The sequence below is a fragment of the Heterodontus francisci genome, chromosome 48 (assembly GCF_036365525.1).
Source record: "Heterodontus francisci isolate sHetFra1 chromosome 48, sHetFra1.hap1, whole genome shotgun sequence".
In the NCBI taxonomy this organism is placed as follows: domain Eukaryota; kingdom Metazoa; phylum Chordata; class Chondrichthyes; order Heterodontiformes; family Heterodontidae; genus Heterodontus; species Heterodontus francisci.
In genome coordinates this window covers 17,008,264-17,023,583 of record NC_090418.1, presented here as the reverse complement: position 1 = coordinate 17,023,583, position 15,320 = coordinate 17,008,264, and the positions used below count along the sequence as shown (strand labels likewise).

Sequence of the window (15,320 nt, the reverse complement as noted above, 5' to 3'; positions counted from 1 at the left end):
ACACAAACGTGCAGTGAACTTAATTTAGACCTTATTTCATTCCATCTTACTCTGACCCCACCTCATACCTTCCTATTTCCTACTCTAGTGTTTGCTCTGTCTCTCCATTCACTGTGTACCTTGCTTTCCAACACCCCTGCCAAGTTGGTTTAAACCCAGCCCAATAAATTGCGTTACTCTGTATCTAATCCATACTTGTATCTGTCCTTGGAGTGTAGGGGCCAGGACGGTCTTTACTCCTCCTCAGATATACCTACACTCCGCTCCCTCAGATACTCCTACACGCCCCCCTCAGATACTCCTACCACCCCATCAGATACTCTTACACACGTCCCACAGATACTCCTATACTCATCCCTCAGATACCCCTCTGTTCCGCCCCTCAGATACCCCTACGTTCCGCCCCTCAGATACTCCTGCACTCCCCCCTCAGATACTCCTACACTCTCCCCATCCTCTCAGAAACTCCTACCATCCCATTCCACACCTCCGATCATTCAGTCCCCACTCTTTCAGTGTTTGAATATTTCCTGTATAATTTCCCATCCCCACAGTTATGCTGGAAACTGTTTGTAAACACGTCACGCTGTGATCACTGCTTCGCTCCAGTGTTACCCAGTCTGTCCTTTCACTGTAACATGGTTACACAGGTAGTTAACAGTTTAAATGTGCACTTAGGGAACTGTACAATGAATGGGAGAATGAAAAGCGCTTGTGAACCTCAGCACCCGAGTTTAGAAGCAGAAATGTTGACAGGAGCTGTCAGGTTTCAGACGTGATTTACTAGTTCAGTCTGTGATGTCTGGGATCACTCTTGTCTCTCACTGACCTGGGCTGTTACTGCCTCAGAACGGGTTGAGGTATCAGCTCACACCAGCAGAGTTTACTGCGTGAGGGTGTGTTTTTAATGTGGCTTTTGATTTCAGGTGTTCAATGCATTAAAAAAATAATTAGACCCTTAAATATAAAATACACTCAAGGTAGCACTGGGGCTGCATAGAGAGCTGTCTGAAGGTTTTGTAATCTAATCTCTGCACTATCTCAGTCCAGATTCAAAGTTCACACGCTAAGTGCCCATTCGAGCTCACAAGGGGCTGTTAAGGAATGGACTGTGATCGCGCATCGATCTGCCTCATATACGATCATCAAAAATACTTTTTTTTTAGTTCATTTTTGGGGTCTGGGTGTTGCTGGCCAGGCCAGCATTTATTGCCCATTCCTAATTGCCCTTGAGAAGGTGGTGGTGAGCTGCCTTCTTGAACCGCTGCAGTCCATGTGGGGCAGGTATACCCACAGTGCTGTTAGGAAGTTCAGGATTTTGACCCAGCGACAGTGAAGGAACGGCGATATAGTTCCAAGTCAGGATGGTGTGTGACTTGGTGGGGAACTTGCAGGTGGTGGTGTTCCCATGCATCTGCTGCCCTTGTCCTTCTAGATGGTAGAGGTCGTGGGTTGGGAAGGTGCTGTCCAAGGAGCCTTGGTGAGTTGCTGCATTGCATCTTGTAGATGGTACACACTGCTGCCACTGTGCGTCGGTGGTGGAGGGAGTGAATGTTTGTAGATGGGGTGCCAATCAAGCGGGCTGCTTTGTCCTGGATGGTGTCGAGCTTCTTGAGTGTTGTTGGAGCTGCACCCATGCAGGCAAGTGGAGAGTATTCCATCACATTCCTGACTTGTGCCTTGTAGATGGTGGACAGGCTTTTGGGAGTCAGGAGGTGAGTTACTCGCTACAGGATTCCCAGTCTCTGACCTGCTCTTGTAGCCACGGTATTTATATGGCTGGTCCAGTTCAGTTTCTGGTCAATGGTAAGCCCCCAGGATGTTGATGGTGGGAGATTCAGCGATTGGAATGCCATTGAACGCCGAGGGGAAATGGTTCAATTCTCCTCTGTTGGAGATGGTCATTGCCTGGCACTATCCAGCATCGACCTAGGCACTGGAAATGACAATGGCAAACCCTGCCCAGTTGACCCTGCAAAGTCCTCCTTCCAAATATCTGGGGACTGTGCCAATAATGGGATCAACATCCCACAGACCAGTCAAGCAATAGTGGCGGCACAGTGGTGCAGTGGTTAGCACCGCAGCCTCACAGCTCCAGGGACCTGGGTTCGATTCTGGGTACTGCCTGTGTGGAGTTTGCAAGTTCTCCCTGTGTCTGCGTGGGTTTTCTCCGGGTGCTCTGGTTTGCTCCCACAAGCCAAAAAAAGACTTGCAGGTTGATCGGTAAATTGGCCATTATAAATTGTCACTAGTATAGGTAGGTGGTAGGGAAATATAGGGACAGGTGGGGATGTTTGGTAGGAATATGGGATTAGTGTTGGATTAGTATAAATGGGTGGTTGATGTTCGGCACAGACTCGGTGAGCCGAAGGGCCTGTTTCAGTGCTGTATCTCTAATCTAATCTGCTCATAAGTGATTGGAGCAGGAGCCCCTTGGCCTACTCTGGCATTCATTACGATCATGGCTGATCTGAGTGTGGCCTTGACTCCACTTTCCTGGCTGTCCCCCATAATCCTTGACTCCCCTGTAGATCAAAAATCTGTCAAATGCAGCCTTGAATATATTCAATGACCCAGCCTCCACTGCTCTCTGGGGAAGAGACTTCCAAAGACTAACGATTCTCTGAGAGAAAAAAATTCCTCCTCATCTCCTTCTTAAATGGGAATCGGTTCATTTTTAAATTGTACCCCCTAGTTCTAAATTCCCCTAGAAGGGGAAACATCCTCTCAGCATCTACCCTGTCAAACCCCCTCAGAATCTTATAGTTTTCAGTAAGATCATCTCTCATTCTTCTAAACTCCAATGAGTGCAGGCCCAACCTAATCAACCTTTCCTCATAGACAACCCCTTCATCCCAGGAATCAGCCAAGTGAACCTTCTCTGAACTGATTCCAATGCAAGTATATCTCTCCTTAAATAGGGAGCCCAAAACTGTACGCAGTACTCTAGGTGCGGTTTCACCAACGCCCTGTACAGTTGCAGCAAGACTTCCTTACTTTTATGCTCCATCCCCCTTGCAATAAAGGCCAATGTTCCATTTGCCTTCCTAATTACTTACTGTACCTGCATGATAACTTTTTATGATTCATGTACAAGGACACCCAGGTCCCTCTGTACTGCAGCATTCTGCAGTCTCTCTCCATGTAAATAATATTCTGCTTTTCTGTTCTTCCTGCGGAAGTGGACAACCTCACATTTTCCCAATTATAGTCTATCCCACATTATACTCCATCCTCCAAATTTTTGCCCACTCACTGAGTCTATGTCCCTTTGCATCCTCCTCACAACTTGCTTTCCTACCTATCTTTGTATTGTCAACAGATTTGTCTACAATTCACTCGGTCTCTTCATCCAAGTCATTAATATGGATTGTAAGTAGTTGAGGCCCCAACATTGATCTCTGGGGCACTCCACTAGTTACAGTTTGCCAACCTGAAAATGCCCTATTTATCTCAACTTTCTGTTTCCTGTTAGTTAACCAATCCTCTATCCATGCCAATATATTACCCCCAACATCATGAGCTCTTATCTTGCATGGATACAGCATGGGGTTAGATGCAGAGTAAAGCTCCCTCTACACTGTCCCCATCAAACACTCCCAGGACAGGGACAGCGCGGGGTTAGATACAGAGTAAAGCTCCCTCTACACTGTCCCCCATCAAACACTCCCAGGACAGGTACAGCGTGGGGTTAGATACAGAGTAAAGCTCCCTCTACACTGTCCCCATCAAACACTCCCAGGACAGGTACAGCGCGGGGTTAGATACAGAGTAAAGCTCCCTCTACACTGTCCCCATCAAACACTCCGGGGAAAGGTACAGCATCAAAGTAAAGCATCTGCAACACTGTTCTGGGAATGTGTCTCTGCCTGAACCTGTGTCTGATTTGATCACCTGACTTTCCACTGACAGTGCTATTTCTCATGGCGAAATTGTCCCAGGAATACTGATGTATTGTCCCAGGAATACTGATGTATTGTCCCAGGAATACTGATGGCAGCCATGTTGTGTGGGCCCACCTCACTGGGAATCATCTCCAGACTGCACAACACCTCTTTGCCGAGGGAGCGTACAGACTGGGGGCTTCTTGCACACACTGACCAGGAGAAGTAGCACTCCTGGCCAGCCTTCCACATTCTACCCTCAGTGAATCTGAGACCCATCCAAATCTCTAATGCCTGTGTCCTAACTTGCGCTATGCCCCATTCACCCATCACCCCTACGCTCGCTGACCTACATTGCCTGCCAGTTAAGCGATACCTCAATTTCTCATCCTTTTTTCAAATCTCCCCATGGCCTCGCCCTCCCTAACTCTGCAATCTGCTCCAGCCCTACTACCCTCCGAGGTCTCTGCATTCCTCCATCTCTGGCCTCATGATCATCCCCAATTTTAATCGCTCCGCCGTTACCTTCAGGGGCCAAGCTCCGGAATTCCCTCCCTAAACCTCTCCAGCTCTCCGCCTCTCTTTCCTCCTTTAAGATGCTCTCAGAGCAAGTTTTAGTTCACCTGTCCTGGTGTCTCCTTAGGTCACTTGGTGTCTTTTTACTTTGTTAATGGTGCTATAAAAATGCAAGGCTGTGGTGTTGTTGTGATGGCTAATTTCTCGTCCTGATCATGCTGTCCGGCTGTTGTGATCGTCTAAGAGATTGTCCCATATCAGAGTAAAGTCTAATGCCACACAAGGACTGCCAGACAGTAGAATGATCACGAGCTGACAATACAATGATATGATAATCCATCATAATAAATTCAGATCATATCATGCAATAAAATACAACAGCACAGTATGACATGAGGAGATAGCCCAACAAGCAGTAATGATCAAGTGTAATGCAAACATCTAATGATAGCGGGGAACATCGGCAAGCCTCACTGAGCTGAACAGAACCTAATTTAGCATTCAATCGCGGGAACGAAGGCTGGGCTTTGAAAATTCCCTGTGAGCATTGGGAAGACGGCAGGTGGGAAGCAGAAAGAGTGTCCTCAAGGCTATGTGGGGGTGGGGGGGGGGGTGGGGGGGGGAGGCCCCTTCCCACTTTCCCAACATATGCAAATTAAAGCAAATGCTACTTGGAAGCATTGAGACAGTGTTGGTGTGTACCTGCACATGAGCAGTATGCAGCTGTGTTCCCAGATTCCATAATCTAATTTCCTTCGGCCACCAGCAGAACCCATTCCAAAATGATGACCTGGTTTCTGCTTCCGGTCAATATTTCACAGTCTCACCTTCCTGTGTATACAGAATACAGTCTCTCCTGCTCCCTGTCTACAGTCTCACCTTCCTGTGTATACAGAATACAGTCTCTCCTGCTCCCTGTCTACAGTCTCACCTTCCTGTGTGTACAGAATACAGTCTCTCCTGCTCCCTGTCTACAGTCTCACCTTCCTGTGTGTACAGAATGCAGTCTCTCCTGCTCCCTGTCTACAGTCTCACCTTCCTGTGTGTACAGAATGCAGTCTCTCCTGCTCCCTGTCTACAGTCTTACCTTCCTGTGTGTACAGAATACAGTCTCTCCTGCTCCCTGTCTACAGTCTCACCTTCCTGTGTGTACAGAATGCAGTCTCTCCTGCTCCCTGTCTACAGTCTTACCTTCCTGTGTGTACAGAATACAGTCTCTCCTTCTCCCTGTCTACAGTCTCACCTTCCTGTGTATACAGAATACAGTCCCTCCTGCTCCCTGTCTACAGTCTCACCTTCCTGTGTGTACAGAATACAGTCTCTCCTGCTCCCTGTCTACAGTCTCACCTTCCTGTGTGTACAGAATGCAGTCTCTCCTGCTCCCTGTCTACAGTCTTACCTTCCTGTGTGTACAGAATACAGTCTCTCCTGCTCCCTGTCTACAGTCTCACCTTCCTGTGTGTACAGAATGCAGTCTCTCCTGCTCCCTGTCTACAGTCTTACCTTCCTGTGTGTACAGAATAGTCTCTCCTGCTCCCTGTCTACAGTCTCACCTTCCTGTGTGTACAGAATACAGTCTCTCCTGCTCCCTGTCGACAGTCTCACCTTCCTGTGTATACAGAATACAGTCTCTCCTGCTCCCTGTCTACAGTCTCACCTTCCTGTGTATACAGAATACAGTCTCTCCTGCTCCCTGTCTACAGCCTCACCTTCCTGTGTATACAGAATACAGTCTCTCCTGTCCCCTGTTTACTGTCTCACCTTCCTGTGTAAACAGAATACAGTCTCTCCTGTTCCCTGTCTACAGCCTCACCTTCCTGTGTATACAGAATACAGTCTCTCCTGTTCCCTGGCTACAGTCTCACCTTCCTGTGTATACAGAATACAGTCTCTCCTGCTCCCTGTCTACAGTCTCACCTTCCTGTGTATACAGAATACAGTCTCTCCTGTTCCCTGTCTACAGCCTCACCTTCCTGTGTATACAGAATACAGTCTCTCCTGTTCCCTGGCTACAGTCTCACCTTCCTGTGTATACAGAATACAGTCTCTCCTGCTCCCTGTCTACAGTCTCACCTTCCTGTGTATACAGAATGCAGTCTCTCCTGCTCCCTGTCTACAGTCTTACCTTCCTGTGTGTACAGAATACAGTCTCTCCTGCTCCCTGTCTACAGTCTCACCTTCCTGTGTGTACAGAATGCAGTCTCTCCTGCTCCCTGTCTACAGTCTCACCTTCCTGTGTGTACAGAATGCAGTCTCTCCTGCTCCCTGTCTACAGTCTTACCTTCCTGTGTGTACAGAATACAGTCTCTCCTGCTCCCTGTCTACAGTCTCACCTTCCTGTGTGTACAGAATGCAGTCTCTCCTGCTCCCTGTCTACAGTCTTACCTTCCTGTGTGTACAGAATACAGTCTCTCCTGCTCCCTGTCTACAGTCTCACCTTCCTGTGTGTACAGAATGCAGTCTCTCCTGCTCCCTGTCTACAGTCTTACCTTCCTGTGTGTACAGAATACAGTCTCTCCTGCTCCCTGTCTACAGTCTCACCTTCCTGTGTGTACAGAATACAGTCTCTCCTGCTCCCTGTCTACAGTCTCACCTTCCTGTGTATACAGAATACAGTCTCTCCTGCTCCCTGTCTACAGTCTCACCTTCCTGTGTATACAGAATACAGTCTCTCCTGCTCCCTGTCTACAGCCTCACCTTCCTGTGTATACAGAATACAGTCTCTCCTGTCCCCTGTTTACTGTCTCACCTTCCTGTGTAAACAGAATACAGTCTCTCCTGTTCCCTGTCTACAGCCTCACCTTCCTGTGTATACAGAATACAGTCTCTCCTGTTCCCTGGCTACAGTCTCACCTTCCTGTGTATACAGAATACAGTCTCTCCTGCTCCCTGTCTACAGTCTCACCTTCCTGTGTATACAGAATACAGTCTCTCCTGCTCCCTGTCTACAGTCTCACCTTCCTGTGTGTACAGAATACAGTCTCTCCTGCTCCCTGTCTATAGTCTCACCTTCCTGTGTATACAGAATACAGTCTCCACTGCTCCCTGTCTGCAGTCTCACCTTCCTGTGTATACTGAATACAGTCTCTCCTGCTCCCTGTCTACAGTCTCACCTTCCTGTCTATACAGAATACAGTCTCTCCTGCTCCCTGTCTACAGTCTCACCTTCCTGTGTACACAGAATACAGTCTCTCCTGCTCCCTGTCTACAATCTCACCTTCCTGTGTATACAGAATACAGTCTCTCCTGTTCCCTGTCTACAGTCTCACCTTCCTGTGTATACAGAATACAGTCTCTCCTGTTCCCTGTCTACAGTCTCACCTTCCTGTGTATACAGAATACAGTCTCTCCTGCTCCCTGTCTACAGTCTCACCTTCCTGTGTATACAGAATGCAGTCTCTCCTGCTCCCTGTCCTAAGTCTCACCTTCCTGCGTATACAGAATACAGTCTCTCCTGTTCCCTGTCCTAAGTCTCACCTTCCTGTGTATACAGAATACAGTCTCTCCTGCTCCCTGTCCTAAGTCTCACCTTCCTGTGTATACAGAATACAGTCTCTCCTGCTTCCTGTCCTAAGTCTCACCTTCCTGTGTATACAGAATACAGTCTCTCCTGCTCCCTGTCCTAAGTCTCACCTTCCTGTGTATACAGAATACAGTCTCTCCTGCTCCCTGTCCTAAGTCTCACCTTCCTGTGTATACAGAATACAGTCTCTCCTGCTTCCTGTCCTCAGTCTCACCTTCCTGTGTATACAGAATACAGTCTCTCCTGCTCCCTGTCCTAAGTCTCACCTTCCTGTGTATACAGAATACAGTCTCTCCTGCTCCCTGTCTACAGTCTCACTTTCCTGTGTTTACAGAATACAGTCTCTCCTGCTCCCTGTCCTAAGTCTCACCTTCCTGTGTATACAGAATACAGTCTCCCCTGTTCCCTGTCTACAGTCTCACCTTCCTGTGTATACAGAATACAGTCTCTCCTGCTCCCTGTCCTAAGTCTCACCTTCCTGTGTATACAGAATACAGTCTCTCCTGTTCCTTGTCTACAGTCTCACCTTCCTGTGTATACAGAATACAGTCTCTCCTGCTTCCTGTCCTAAGTCTCACCTTCCTGTGTATACAGAATACAGTCTCTCCTGCTCCCTGTCCTAAGTCTCACCTTCCTGTGTATACAGAATACAGTCTCTCCTGCTCCCTGTCTACAGTCTCACCTTCCTGTATATACAGAATACAGTCTCACCTGCTCCCTGTCCTAAGTCTCACCTTCCTGTGTATACTGAATACAGTCTCACCTGCTCCCTGTCTACAGTCTCACCTTCCTGTGTATACAGAATACAGTCTCACCTGCTCCCTGTCCTAAGTCTCACCTTCCTGTGTATACAGAATACAGTCTCACCTGCTCCCTGTCCTAAGTCTCACCTTCCTGTGTATACTGAATACAGTCTCACCTGCTCCCTGTCTACAGTCTCACCTTCCTGTGTATACAGAATACAGTCTCTCCTGCTCCCTGTCCTAAGTCTCACCTTCCTGTGTATACAGAATACAGTCTCTCCTGCCCCCTGTCTACAGTCTCACTTTCCTGTGTTTACAGAATACAGTCTCTCCTGCTCCCTGTCCTACGTCTCACCTTCCTGTGTATACAGAATACAGTCTCTCCTGTTCCCTGTCTACAGTCTCACCTTCCTGTGTATACAGAATACAGTCTCTCCTGCTTCCTGTCCTAAGTCTCACCTTCCTGTGTATACAGAATACAGTCTCTCCTGTTCCTTGTCTACAGTCTCACCTTCCTGTGTATACAGAATACAGTCTCTCCTGCTTCCTGTCCTAAGTCTCACCTTCCTGTGTATACAGAATACAGTCTCACCTGCTCCCTGTCCTAAGTCTCACCTTCCTGTGTATACTGAATACAGTCTCACCTGCTCCCTGTCTACAGTCTCACCTTCCTGTGTATACAGAATACAGTCTCTCCTGCTCCCTGTCCTAAGTCTCACCTTCTTGTGTATACAGAATACAGTCTCTCCTGCCCCCTGTCTACAGTCTCACTTTCCTGTGTTTACAGAATACAGTCTCTCCTGCTCCCTGTCCTAAGTCTCACCTTCCTGTGTATACAGAATACAGTCTCTCCTGTTCCTTGTCTACAGTCTCACCTTCCTGTGTATACAGAATACAGTCTCTCCTGCTTCCTGTCCTAAGTCTCACCTTCCTGTGTATACAGAATACAGTCTCTCCTGCTCCCTGTCCTAAGTCTCACCTTCCTGTGTGTACAGAATACAGTCTCTCCTGCTCCCTGTCTACAGTCTCACCTTCCTGTATATACAGAATACTGTCTCACCTGCTCCCTGTCCTAAGTCTCACCTTCCTGTGTATACTGAATACAGTCTCACCTGCTCCCTGTCTACAGTCTCACCTTCCTGTGTATACAGAATACAGTCTCACCTGCTCCCTGTCCTAAGTCTCACCTTCCTGTGTATACAGAATACAGTCTCACCTGCTCCCTGTCCTAAGTCTCACCTTCCTGTGTATACTGAATACAGTCTCACCTGCTCCCTGTCTACAGTCTCACCTTCCTGTGTATACAGAATACAGTCTCTCCTGCTCCCTGTCCTAAGTCTCACCTTCCTGTGTATACAGAATACAGTCTCTCCTGCCCCCTGTCTACAGTCTCACCTTCCTGTGTATACAGAATACAGTCTCTCCTGCTCCCTGTCCTAAGTCTCACCTTCCTGTGTATACAGAATACAGTCTCTCCTGCCCCCTGTCTACAGTCTGACCTTACTGTGTATACAGAATACAGTCTCTCCTGCTCCCTGTCCTAAGTCTCATCTTGATTCTTGTTGTCTCACTTCAGACCCCTAAAACTGTGTCACCCCCTCCATCCAACAACACTTTAAGGAGCTTTACACCGACCTGCTTATTGGGCTCCTCATTCAACACTGTCAACATACTTCTCCGGGCACCTGTGTACAGTGGCTGCAGCGTATACCAGCGTGTACCATCTACACGGTGCCCGTCAGCAACTTGCTAAACCTCTTTCGACAGCACCTTCCGAGCCAGAGACCTCGAGCACCCAAAAGAACAAGGGCAGTCGGTGTTTGGGAAACCATTGTATCTGTGCTGTCCCTCCTCTTTTGCTGGTAGTGGCCACGCTGGTGAGCACACCTTTTTCTGCTATTTGAGTTGGCTTGTCTGTCAGCAAAGATCAATTTCAAGCAGACTTCTGCCAACTGCAGAAGTTAACCTTAGCTTTGCTGGTTAGCTCTGAGATTTGAGTTTGGGGCTTGGGTGGGGGCGGGAATCAGGGAATTGTGAGGTTGTGTAATTCAGTTCCAGGCTTGGTGATTGAGGCAAAAACTGTCAACAGTCTACATCAAATTGGCTAGGATGGTGAAAGAAGAGGGTTTGGACGAATGTGGGGACAGGACTATTTACTCGGGTGGAGGGTAAACATCGACAGTGATTGTTGGGCCTGTTTTCGTGTTGCAACTTCTAAAATTGGCAGATCTGAATTCCGAAGAAGTTAAAGGTCTGCAGAGCAAAATTGTTTTGTTCTTGGTGTGGTGTCTCATCCAGCAGACAGCAGAGATATAGTCACTGTGATTCACTTCATTTGTCCAGTTGATATATTAATGTTTACTGTCCCTCAGTGCCAGGCTTGATTAATACTGAGAATTCTAATTGTGTGTTCATGAGACATTTGGTACCTGTTTGGTGGTTTGATTGGACGCTGGGTATTTGTGCAATAATTTGATTGGATGCTGGGTACCTGTTTGGTGGTTTGATTGGATGCTGGGTATTTGTGTAGTGGTTTGATTGGATACTGGGTACCTGTGTGGTGGTTTGATTGGACACTCGCTGTCTGTGTGGTGGTTTGATTGGGCACTGGGTACCTGTGTGGTGGTTTGATTGGACACTCGCTGTCTGTGCAGTGGTTTGATTGGACACTCGCTGTCTGTGTGGTGGTTTGATTGGGCACTCGCTGTCTGTGTGGTGGTTTGATTGGACACTCGCTGTCTGTGCAGTGGTTTGATTGGACACTCGCTGTCTGTGTGGTGGTTTGATTGGGCACTGGGTACCTGTGTGGTGGTTTGATTGGACACTTGCTGTCTGTGTGGTGGTTTGATTGGACACTCGCTGTCTATGTGGTGGTTTGATTGGGCACTGGGTATTTGTGCAGTGGTTTCATTGGGCGCTGGGTATCTACGCGATGATTTGATTGGGTTCTGGGTATCTGCTTGGTGGTTTGATTGGGCGTTGGTTATTTGTGCGGTGGTTTGATTGGACGCTGAGTATCTGTGCGGTGATTTGATTGGCTGCTGGGCATCTGTGCGGTGATTTGATTGGGTGCTGGGCATCTGTGCGGTGATTTGATTGGATGGTGGGTATTTGTGCAGTGGTTTAATTCGACACTGGGTATTTGTGTGGTGGTTTGATTGGACGCTGGGTATGTGCAAGTGGTTTGATTGGACACTGGGTACCTGTGCAATGGTTTGATTGGACACTGGGTACCTGTGCAATGGTTTGATTGGATGCTGGGTACCTGTTTGGTGGTTTTATTGGATGCTGGGTATTTGTGTAGCGGTTTGATTGGGTACTGGGTACCTGCGTGGTGGCTTGATTGGATGCTGGGTACCTGTTTGGTGGTTTGATTGGACGCTGGGTATTTGTGCAATAATTTGATTGGATGCTGGGTACCTGTTTGGTGGTTTGATTGGATGCTGGGTATTTGTGTAGTGGTTTGATTGGATACTGGGTACCTGCGTGGTGGTTTGATTGGATGCTGGGTATCTGTGTGGTGGTTTGATTGGACGCTGGGTATTTGTGCAATGGTTTGATTGGATGCTGGGTATGTGCGGGTGGTTTGATTGGACGCTGGGTATCTGTGCAGTGGTTTGATTGGGTACTGGGTATTTGTATGGTTTGATTGGACGCTGGGTACCTGTGTGGTGGTTAAATTGGACGCTGGGTATTTGTGCAATGGTTTGATTGGATGCTGGGTATGTGCGGGTGGTTTGATTGGACGCTGGGTATCTGTGCAGTGGTTTGATTGGGTACTGGGTATTTGTGTGGTTTGATTGGACGCTGGGTATCTGTGTGGTGGTTAAATTGGACGCTGGGTATTTGTGAAGTGGTTTGATTGTGTAACAACTGCTGAAAGAATTTTCGAGGAGGATCTGCCGACTGAGGCACTGTGGGTTGAGGTCAGGAACAGGAAAGGAGCAGTCACCTTGATGGGAGTTTTCTATAGGCCCCCCAATAGCAGCAGGGAGGTGGAAGAGCAGATTGGGAAACAGATTTTGGAAAGGAGCAGAAGTCACAGGGTAGTAATTATGGGGGATTTCAACTTCCCAAATATTGATTGGCAACTCTTTAGATCGAATAGTTTGGATGGGGTAGTGTTTGTGCAGTATGTCCAGGAAGCTTTTCTGACTCAGTATGTAGACTGCCCGACCAGAGGGGAGGCAATATTGGATTTGGTACTAGGTAATGAACCAGGGCAAGTGATAGAGCTGTTGGTGGGCGAGCACTTTGGAGATAGTGATCACAATTCTGTAGCATTCACTGTGGTAATGGAGAGGGATAGGTATGTGCAACAGGGCAAGGTTTACAATTGGGGGAAGGGTAGATATGATGCTGTCAGGCAGGAACTGAGGAGCATAAGTTGGGAGCATATGCTGGCAGGGAAGGGCACGGTCGAAATGTGGAACTTTTTCAAGGAGCAGATAGTAGGGGCCATTGATAAGCATGTCCCTGTCAGACAGGGAAGGGATGGTCATGTGAGGGAACCGTGGTTGACAAGAGAGGTTGAGAGTCTTGTTAGGAAGAAGAAGGATGCGTATATAAAGTTGAGGAAAAAGGGCACAGGCATAGCTCTGGAGGGATACAAGATGGCCAGGAAGGATCTGAAGAAAGGGATTAGGAGAGCTAAGAGAGGGCATGAAAAATGCTTGGCGGGTAGGATAAAAGAAAACCCCAAGGCCTTTTACGCGTATGTCAGAAATATGAGGATGACTAGGGGGACCATAGGTCCGGTCAAGGACAATAGCGGGAGACTGTGTGTTGAGCCGGAAGAGATAAGTGAGGTTTTGAATGAGTACTTCTCTTCGGTATTTACGAATGAGAAGGGGTGTATTACTGAAGAGGACGGTGTGAAACAGACTGGTAAGCTCGAGGAAGTGCTCGTTAGGAGGGAAGATGTGTTGGGGTTTTTGAATAACTTGAAGATAGACAAGTCTCCCGGGCCTGACGGGGTATATCCAAGGATGTTATGGGAAGCAAGGGATGAAATTGCAGAGCCGCTGGCAATGATCTTTTCATCTTCTCTGCTGACGGGGGTGGTACCAGGTGATTGGAGGGTGGCAAATGTTGTGCCCCTGTTCAAGAAAGGGAATAGGAACAACCCTGGGAATTACAGGCCAGTTAGTCTTACTTCGGTGGTAGGCAAGTTGATGGAAAAGGTGCTGAGGGATAGGATTTCTGAGCATCTGGAAAGACACTGCTTGATTCGGGACAGTCAGCACGGTTTTGTGAGGGGTAGGTCTTGCCTCACAAGCCTGATTGAATTCTTTGAGCAGGTGACCAAGCAAGTGGATGAGGGTAAACCAGTGGATGTGGTGTACATGGATTTTAGTAAGGCATTTGATAAGGTCCCCCATGGTAGACTTATGGAGAAAGTCAGGAGGCATGGGATAGTGGGGAATGTGGCCAGTTGGATTAAGAATTGGCTAACTGATAGAAGGCAGAGAGTGGTCTTAGATGGTAAATACTCAGCCTGGAGCCCAGTTACCAGTGGCGTGCCGCAGGGATCAGTTCTGGGTCCTCTCCTGTTTGTGATTTTTATTAACGACTTGGATGAGGAAGTCGAAGGGTGGGTCAGTAAATTTGCAGATGATACAAAGATTGGTGGAGTTGTGGATACCGAGGAGGGCTATTGTCGTCTGCAAAGGGACTTGGATAGGTTGCAGTGCTGGGCTGAAAAGTGGCAGATGGAGTTTAACCCTGAAAAGTGTGAGGTCGTCCATTTTGGAAGGACAAACATGAATGCAAAATACTGGGTTAACGGTAGGGTTCTTGGGCATGTGGAGGAGCAGAGAGACCTTGGGGTCTATGTGCATAGATCATTGAAAGTTGCAACTCAAGTGGATAGGGCTGTGAAGAAGGCATATGGGGTGTTAGCGTTCATTAGCAGAGGGATTGAATTTAAGAGCCGTGAGGTGATGATGCAGCTGTACAGGACCTTGGTAAGGCCTCATTTGGAGTACTGTGTGCAGTTCTGGTCGCCTCATTTTAGGAAGGATGTGGAAGCCTTGGAGAGGGTGCAGAGGAGATTTACCAGGATGTTGCCTGGAATGGAGAATAAGTCTTACGAGGAAAGGCTGAACATTCTAGGCCTCTTCTCATTAGAAAGGAGAAGGATGAGGGGTGACATGATAGAGGTTTATAAGATGATCAGGGGAATAGATAGGGTAGACAGTCAGAAACTTTTTCCCCGGGTGGAGCAAAGCGTTACAAGGGGTCATAAATTTAAGGTGAAGGGTGGGAGATATAAGGGGGATGTCAGGGGAAGGTTCTTTACCCAGAGAGTGGTCGAGGCATGGAATGCCTTGCCCGGGGAAGTTGTTGAGTCAGAAACTTTAGGGACTTTCAAAAGGCTTTTGGATAGGTATATGGATAAAGGAGAATGATGGGGTATAGATTAAATTGTCCTTGACAGAGGACAAAGGATCGGCACAACATTGTGGGCCGAAGGGCCTGTTCTGTGCTGTATGTTCTATGTTCTATGTTCTATGATTGGGTGCTGGGTATTTGTGCAGCGATTTGATTGGGTGCTTGGTATTTGTGCAGCGATTTGATTGGGTGCTGGGTATGTGCGGGTAAACTGCTTGAGGTAAGGCAGTGGATTGGCTGTCATTTGGATTCTCTATGACT

The 15,320-nt window shown here is 47.8% G+C and overlaps 1 protein-coding gene across 1 annotated transcript in view; it reads left to right on the top strand.

Moving 5' to 3' along the window:
- The window catches only part of LOC137357283 (claudin-15-like), a 208,276-nt gene that overhangs the window by 136,329 nt on the left and 56,627 nt on the right, over positions 1-15,320 (top strand). The window lies entirely within an intron of this gene.